We start from the raw sequence: 8,448 nt of genomic DNA, 5'->3' as shown, positions 1-8,448 counted from the left end.
TGGCTTTCAAAGGATCATCACAGAAATTGAAATCATATGTTCAAAGGCATATAAAATAATAATTTTTTCCCGTAAGATGATCTTGTGAAACCAGTTGTGTTTTTTTAACACAGAATGCAAAAGGTAAAAGATACAGTGAAATATACTGCTGACTGCATTTTCTACTACCGCCGTCTCCTAGAAGTGTAGCCTATGTTGCGCTTACAAAAAAAATTGAAAACCCACAATATTCAAACTTCAAACATAAATTCTTTGAACTAAGGTGATGACAATGAGTTGATATTTTACGCGTATGTATAAAAATGTTAAAAAAAAACACTTCGAGTCATTGGAAATGTAATATAGCCTACTTGAATGATTATATTAATAAACATTTATGTCTTAGAGATTTCTAGAAACAATAATACATAAATAAATACATTAATTAATTAATACATTAATTAAATTATACTAAGTCATAATAAAGATAGTGCCCGTCAAAATGCTCTAATTTTTTCAATCCAATTCCATTTTATTTCTATAGCGCTTCAACAAAGTGTTTGTCACAAAGACACTTTACAGACATACATGCATTAGAGAACAAGAATTTAAGGCATCTGTTGAAGTTTGGGGGTATCAACCAACGTGATATGTACGACGGCTGATTGAGATCATGCTGTATCAACACATTATCCCCAGTAAGGCCTATTTATATGACTTATGGAGGAGTTTCTATGTGTGCTTTCCTACCATCTCCACGCGAGACGTGATGCAAACGTGACAAGGTACGGTTCGGATGTTTTATTCATAGGGAATCCCATTAGTTATGCCATTCGTCGTTAATAGTTTTTACAGTGTCACATGACAGAAGGCATAGGGCATCGCTATCACAGAGGCATGCCTATCAACAAGTAATGATGGTGTTTCAACAAGAAAATAGGATGATGTGGAGATTTAATTTGGTGTGACTACCAATTATGGACTACTCCTCTCGTAATCATGCAGCCACAACAGCAAATATACAACTTTTTTTTCCTTCAGAGGGGCAGCTCAGCCAAAGAAGGCCAACGGGCTACTTTAGCCCGGCCTTGCACACGTCCTTGCTTGGCTGTATGCATAAATCATTCACCTCTTTAGAACAAATGTAAGGATATTGGTCTTTGGAGGACAAAGTATTCATACCTGGATTGACACTGGATTGGGATTGAAGACCCTTTTGGAGCATCTGCGTCGGTACAACCCCAGGCAGCATCATCTTTCTGTTCAGAAAAAGTGTGGCCTTGACCAGCAGCCAGAGATGACATGGATGGATGGATGTATGGATGGATGTATTGATTGATTGAAGTCAAATTGTGTTTAATATGCATTACAATGTAGTTGTATGAGCGACTGAAGGCTTTGTCAGTGCAGTATTTGAGACAGAGCATTCGACACATGTTGCTACCTTAAAGACTCTCAATGTTGACCTGACTCATGTGAAGTGTTCGGGGACTGCCCTTTTTCTGTGTGTTACTGATGAAGACATACCGTGGCAAATCCTACCTAATAATTATCCCACTGAAAACTAACCTGCAGATAGAACTACATAGAATTGCTTTACAAAGTGGTCGGAAAAGCAGACCATACGTTGCTATATTGTGTGCAGAATGACACAGACCTAGTTGCATGTATGGCGTTGGAACTGACAAACAGTATCTCTTTCTGTGAACCTGGGGGTTAATCCAAGTAGGTGGTTTAGTGACAACCCTGTGTAAGTTAACTCAAAAGAAGCGGCTAACCTCCTAAGAGCCGTATGGCTTTGTTTTGCTGGGAGAATGAAACCATAGAGCTCTTCTATTAGGAGGTTTACTCTGAGTTGACTTACCCAGGTTTGTCACTAAACCACGTACTTGGAATGCCATGGAATCCATGAGCCTGTGCCAAAATAAGGGTATGACTACCGGTAAGTGTAACATTTTTATCCCTTGTTTGTTATGCATTAAAAGACCTACTACTTACTACTTTTCCATAAGAGTGGCTCGAAATACATGATTTATATACTCTTTTTTTTTGCCGCTTCAAGTTTGTCCCGAATGTTTAGGATAAAATGCATAATGAGTTCATTAGAAAGCATTGCGGTGATCAAAAGAGGTTTCGCTTTAATTAATGGACGTGTGCCAAGCTAATACTCTCACGCCTTTGGAAACCAGCAGTGTTTCGTAATTAAATTAAAGTGTACAAATGCCACACGCGGAAGTGGCCCATGAGAGCAATTAGCAGGCAGAGGCAGATTGAACGATCCTATTGGGAGATTTGCACCGACCGCGTCAGTTAAGTTGATTGCATCGATTCCATTGATTTGCAACAGCTTTTGAGGTAATTTCATCTCTGAAGGTGAGCTCTACCTCTGTGGCAACGCGTTGGTCCAAAGGCATTTTTATTTATTTATCTACCTATATTTTCCCAAGTGATTAAATGGAAGTGTACCTCTGAAGATCAACAATAATAAGTCTTTTTTGGGGAGGTGAGATGGGAGGAGGAGATCAATAATTTTTATTTGCCTCTAGGTCAACACAGGTTGTGTGTTATTGATGCTTTTAAATGCATCACAACTCTCTCACTGACACGAGAGGGAATTGCTGATGGATGCAAGAAAACTGGCATAAACTGGGGAAGGACATTTTCTCCCTCACTCGACTACCCCCCCCCCCCCCCCCCCCCCCCCACATACACACACACAAGCACACGCACGCACACTCACACACATACACACTCTCCACACCTTACACATCATAAAATCATTCAGCCTCGTTAAGAGAATGCAAAACAGGGTCCCTGTGTTATTGAAACGAGGGCCGTGCTTTAATAAGACACCTTGTCTTTTCCTTGGTCTCCTTCCCAGCTGTCTGTTTTGGTCATGTTCAAGTCAGTGTGAGTGTCTTCAGGGTATACAAGCATGCGTCGCATATTACCTACACTTCTGGATTGTCGTACTCTTTGGATAAGTTGAACAAGACTATAGTTGAATGAAATGAAATGTGACCTGTTTTTAGAAATAGGCCTAGCAGTCATTCTCAAACACAACATTTGTTGTACTCAAAAGAAACATGCAGTTGAGTAACTGTATCCCTCTCTACGAAGTTCAAGATATCTCATCTCTGTCCTTGAATGTAAAGCCAGCCTTAATGATGCCCTCTGGTACTTGGTGTAGGAGCTTTCCCATTGGTCTTCTCTATAGTAGTAGTAGAAACAGTAGTCAGTCACCAAAGCTTTCCCATCAGAACTGATCTTCAGAAAGTCTTTAAGAGATGTAGGAGAACTCTTCCCTCCCTTGAGACGTGTCCATATGGGATCTAGTGTGTGGCTACTACTACTAACTAATCTTGAGACGTGTCCATATGTTCCCTAGTGTGTGGCTACTACTACTAACTAATCTTGAGACGTGTCCATATGTTCCCTAGTGTGTGGCTACTACTAACTAGTCTTTATGGCTATTATTCAGTAACTTCTGAAAAAGGACATCTTTTGGAAATTACATAAATAAGTCATAAGCGGGGGGCAAATACATTTCTTACATGTCTCAAAGTCTCCAAGCATGAAGAGAGTTAAGCCCTTGTTTTGTCCTTTACCCTGTTGTCCTTGATTCCCGAGTGCATCACATCAGCATCACATCAGCAGCATCAGCATCAGCATCAGCACCACCCCAGCAGCTCAGGCGGAGAAGACTGGCAGAAAGTGTCCCGTGCTGCTCTCCTCTCCTCGGCTGGCGTGATTGGGTCTAATTGGTGGATCAGAGCTTCATTAGGGCAGATTAAGAGTGCCGGACGATGGGATTATTTGGTGGAGTGATGGTCGTCGAGGTGACCACGAATGAGCGAATTAGCTGATTAAAAGAGCCTCGCGTTCCTGGCAGCGTCAGGGTGGGCGGGGTCAGGTGATTGATGGGCAGTCTCCCGGGGAGAGGGCCCGAGGGAGGAGTGGGGGTGGGGGTGGGCGGAGGGAGTGTTTGTGTTTGCGTGTCAGGGTGTTGTCAGGGAATGAGTGAAATGTCTTTATCAATTTGTACCCATTATCACGTCAAAGGGGGTGGATGGAAAAGAGGAGGAGAAAGAGGAGAGGATGGAAGGATGAGAGAGGAAAAGGGAAGAGAATGGACTGACTACTCATCTGTATGATGCAGCTCTGCAGGCTATCCATCTTACGTGTGCTTATACATGCAAACACAGACACACACTTTTTCCTACCTATGCGCACACACGTACTCACACATACACATTATTCCTACCTATGCACGCACACACACACACACACACACACACATACACACACACACACACACACAGATACACACTTTTTCCTACCTATGCGCACACACACGTACTCACACATACACACTTTTTCCTACCTATGCACACACACACGCACTCACATACACGCACACCCAGATACACACTTTTTCCTACCTATGTGCACACACACGTACTCACACATACACATGATTCCCACCTATGCCTGCGTGCGCACACACACACACACACATTATTCCTACCTATGCGATGCGCACACACACGCACACATGCACACACACTTTTTCCTACCTTTGCGCAAGCACACTTTCACATTTTCTTTCACAGATACACGTAGAAATGTCCTATACAATCCTCTTGTAGGAGCACATGCAGACATATATGTACTCACAAACTTGTGTTTGCAAACAAATGCACAGACACACACACACACACACACACAGAGACACACACAGACACACACACACACACACACAGACACTCACACACACACGCAGAGAGAGAGAGAGACACACACACACACACACACACACACACACACAGAGACACACACACACAGACACTCACACACACACGCAGAGAGAGAGAGAGACACACACACACACACACACACACACAAACACACACACACACACACACACACACACACACACACTCACACACAATCCAACCCCTACTTGCACAGATACATCCACACATCACATTAGGGCATGTACACAGTGATACTGCTGTATGTTACCAATGATATTTACCACCAAATATTTGACTTTTCCACTCACACACACATACACACACACACATACACAGACACACACTTGATTCCACTCATCTAACTGATTGCTGTACATACTCAAATTTCAGTACACACACACACACACACCCCGCCCTTGGGGTACACGCTTACCGTAAGCTTGTTTAATTTTCCTGAAATAGGGTGCTGACAGGCACTCCGTGTTGATGGAGAGAGTGCGGGGGACTGCTGCGGCGGAGTGACAGTATGTCAGCACGCGTCAGGCGATGGGTCCATCCATCCTCGGGACGCTCATCATCTCCCTCGCCTAAAAACGGCTTTTCCGCATCTTCCGGCACTTCGAAAATCAGAAAATTGGAATCAGAAATCTGTTTCATTGTTTTTTTGCGTGCAGAGAATGTCAGCAACATTTCTTTCCGCTGGCAGTTTTGGGTCCCTGATACGAGACAAATCCTGTTTAAAATATTGTTATTATATAAAGTACATAAAGAGAAGTGTGTGAAAGACATGTTTCTACACATGAATAAATCCCTCGACAGTGACCTGTTCTAGGATCAGTCTGATGATGAGGCTCAGGCTTAATTGGGTGTCTAGAACTGACTCTGAGAACCAATGATAAAACATGTGCAGCTCGAGATAACAAGTCCTATGACAATAGTCGTTCATCTAATATTACATAGCATTTATATGGTGAAGAAAATATGAAATACCATTACATTTGTCATCTATACTTGTTAGTTGTGTGTGTGTGTGTGTGTGTGACTCTGACTGTAATAAAGTATGTGTGTGTATTCATCATGCCTTTGTGTACTGAAAAATGGCTTTTTCTGTTTCTGTATATTTTATATTCTTAAGTGCTGACGTTTCTATTTCTGTATGTGCGCGTAAGACTGTATCTTCTGTGTGTATGTGCGTAAGCAAGGGTTGATCAGAAGAACTGGCTGTCTTGGCTGTGTTGAGAAGTGAGTGGTTTTATTATATCATTCATGTAATGTCATGCTCTCTTTATTTCTGTTTATGTGTGTGTGTGTGTGTGTGTGTGTGTGTGTGTGTGTGTTTGTGTGTGTGTGTGTGTGTGTGTGTGTGTGTGTGTGTGTGTGTGTATCAGAATGCTGTCAGATGCTGCTCGAGGTAATAAGGAAGAGCTGTTTTTTATTCACCTATATTGATTGTTCTCAGTCTTAGTGTCACCTGACCTTGATCAATTATAGCGATTGAATGCTGCAGTGACACTGCATGACAGCCTGTGTACATGTGTGCGTGTGTGCGTGTGTGTGTATGTGTGTGTGTGTGTGTGTGTGTGTGTGTGTGTGTGTGTGGGTATGTGTGTATGTGTGTATGTGTGTGTGTGTGTGTGTGTGTGTGTGTGTGTGTGTGTGTGTGTGTGTGTGTGTGTGTGTGTGTGAGAGTAAGATAGATAGAGAGAGAGAATGCATATTCCATGAATGTTCTCTATGACATAAAGAGAGGCTGAGCTTGGAGCCAAGAAAATGCATATCCTCAGAGCCCATATTATTTAAATCAAGGAGAATAGCCTTTGAAATGTGAATGATGTCATCCCATATGTCAATCTTGGCCAACGATAAACATGAATCCATTACAGAAATGAAGTGCTTGCATGACCCGTGCACACATGCCACTACGTCCCCACAAAAGGAAATCTACTCTTGTCTTCTTTGCATGTGATTATTGAGAAACCCAAAGCATGCCTTTTTGTGCATCTTTTGGGGAGGTCATACATTGTTTTGGCAAGTTTAGTAACAACACTTTGATGGGTGTCTTTGTCTCTTTGTACCGACACTGCCTCGTGTTTGAGAAGGTCAAGAGGGGTCAATTTTGTACCCTGATGAGATTTATGTCAATGACATTTAGTGCTTGGTTGTATTCAGCCACAATCAGGGACAAAAGGGTGGTGACGGCCAACATAAAAGTTGCACCAGATTACTTAGAAGAATAAGCAGTTCAGTTGTCCCAATATTCGGATGTTCTGAGTATCACAGAGGAAAAACAAGACACAAACTCTTATTTGTACTCTGCCCTTTCTACATTGAACTAATTTAGGGCTCCAGAGATCAGAGATTCAACTCTATCTTCTAAGGACACTTATTATCTCTTAATAGTTTCCCTCTTCACTTGGGGCACAGTGAGTGTGTGTGTGTTTGTGTGTGTTTGTTTGTTTGTGTGGGTGTGTATGTGTGTGCGCGTGTGTGTGCTTGTGCGTGTGTGTGTGCTTGTTTTTGCTGACATCTAAGGAAAGATTACTTGACCCTTTTGTCAGTGTTTCATAATGTGTCTATACCTTGATAAATGCTTCACTCTATGTGTATATACATGGATACTTATGTGCATGTGTGTGTGTGTGTGTGTGTGTGTGTGTGTGTGTGTGTGTGTGTGTGTGTGTGTGTGTGTGTGTGTGTGTCTGACATCTGAACCGGTGATCTTGTCTCTGGACTCTAGACCAAGACAAAGGGTCAAATGCTCGAGCCAGAAAGAGGAATTGTGATTAGAGATCTTGGCGATTGGAGGCATTAGGCAAACATTGTGGATCACTAGATCAGATCATAGACCCCTTCCTTGGGGCACAGTGTGTGTGTATCACTAGAACATCAGATCATAGACCTCTTCCTTGTGTTGAGTCTGCCTGTCTGACAGGTGTGCGGCTGTCTGCAGTGCTGAAGTACACACGTGTGTGTGTGTGTTTGCCTGCAGAAAGTGCATGTGTGTATGAGCGTGAGAACATGCGTGCACATGGGGGACATGTAAGGGATAATGGCCGCCAAGGAGTTGAACATGGCAGAGGCAAACAACAACACAAAGTGAAGCCTTATTTAGTATGGTTGTCATAGTTACCGTTCAAAGATTCCAGAGCATTGTTCTACTTCATAGGTGTGCCGTTATACAAAAATATCGGAAAAACCTGGCAACCAATCAGAAAAGAGTAATCCTTGACACCGGGGTATAAGTAAAAGATAAATATGTGCATTCAAATATATTTCTCTTTAAATGTGTGTGTGCGTGTGTGTGTGTATTTGTGTGTGTGTGTCTGCAGCTCTGCAGTTTTATGATTTTGTCTCTATAGACATTTTTGTCTTTCCACTCCTTGATGTGCTCACAGTTAAACAGCCTTTGGAGCCACCCTGGCTAGATCTGGGCCTCTTGGAGCCTAGTGTTAGATTTATGGTCCCCGTGCCTTTGATACTGTCAACCTGAGTAATATCCATTGCAGAGTTCACCTTTATTCAAAGGGACGTGAACTTGGGATTGAGGCTGTTCAAACACCTCGTTACACAGCACATACTAAAAAACGGCTTTATTCTTACGAGTGTGTGTTAGTGACTGAGAAAGGAAGTATGCCAGATAGATAAGTGTTTGTTTCTATTGTGTGTCACCTGAAAATGACTTCCATTCAAATAGGAAACCTTGTGTGTATAC

The sequence above is a fragment of the Clupea harengus genome, chromosome 21 (genome assembly GCF_900700415.2).
Source record: "Clupea harengus chromosome 21, Ch_v2.0.2, whole genome shotgun sequence".
Lineage (NCBI taxonomy): Eukaryota > Metazoa > Chordata > Actinopteri > Clupeiformes > Clupeidae > Clupea > Clupea harengus.
The sequence above is the reverse complement of the archived record's forward strand: the minus strand, read 5'-3'. Positions refer to the sequence as shown.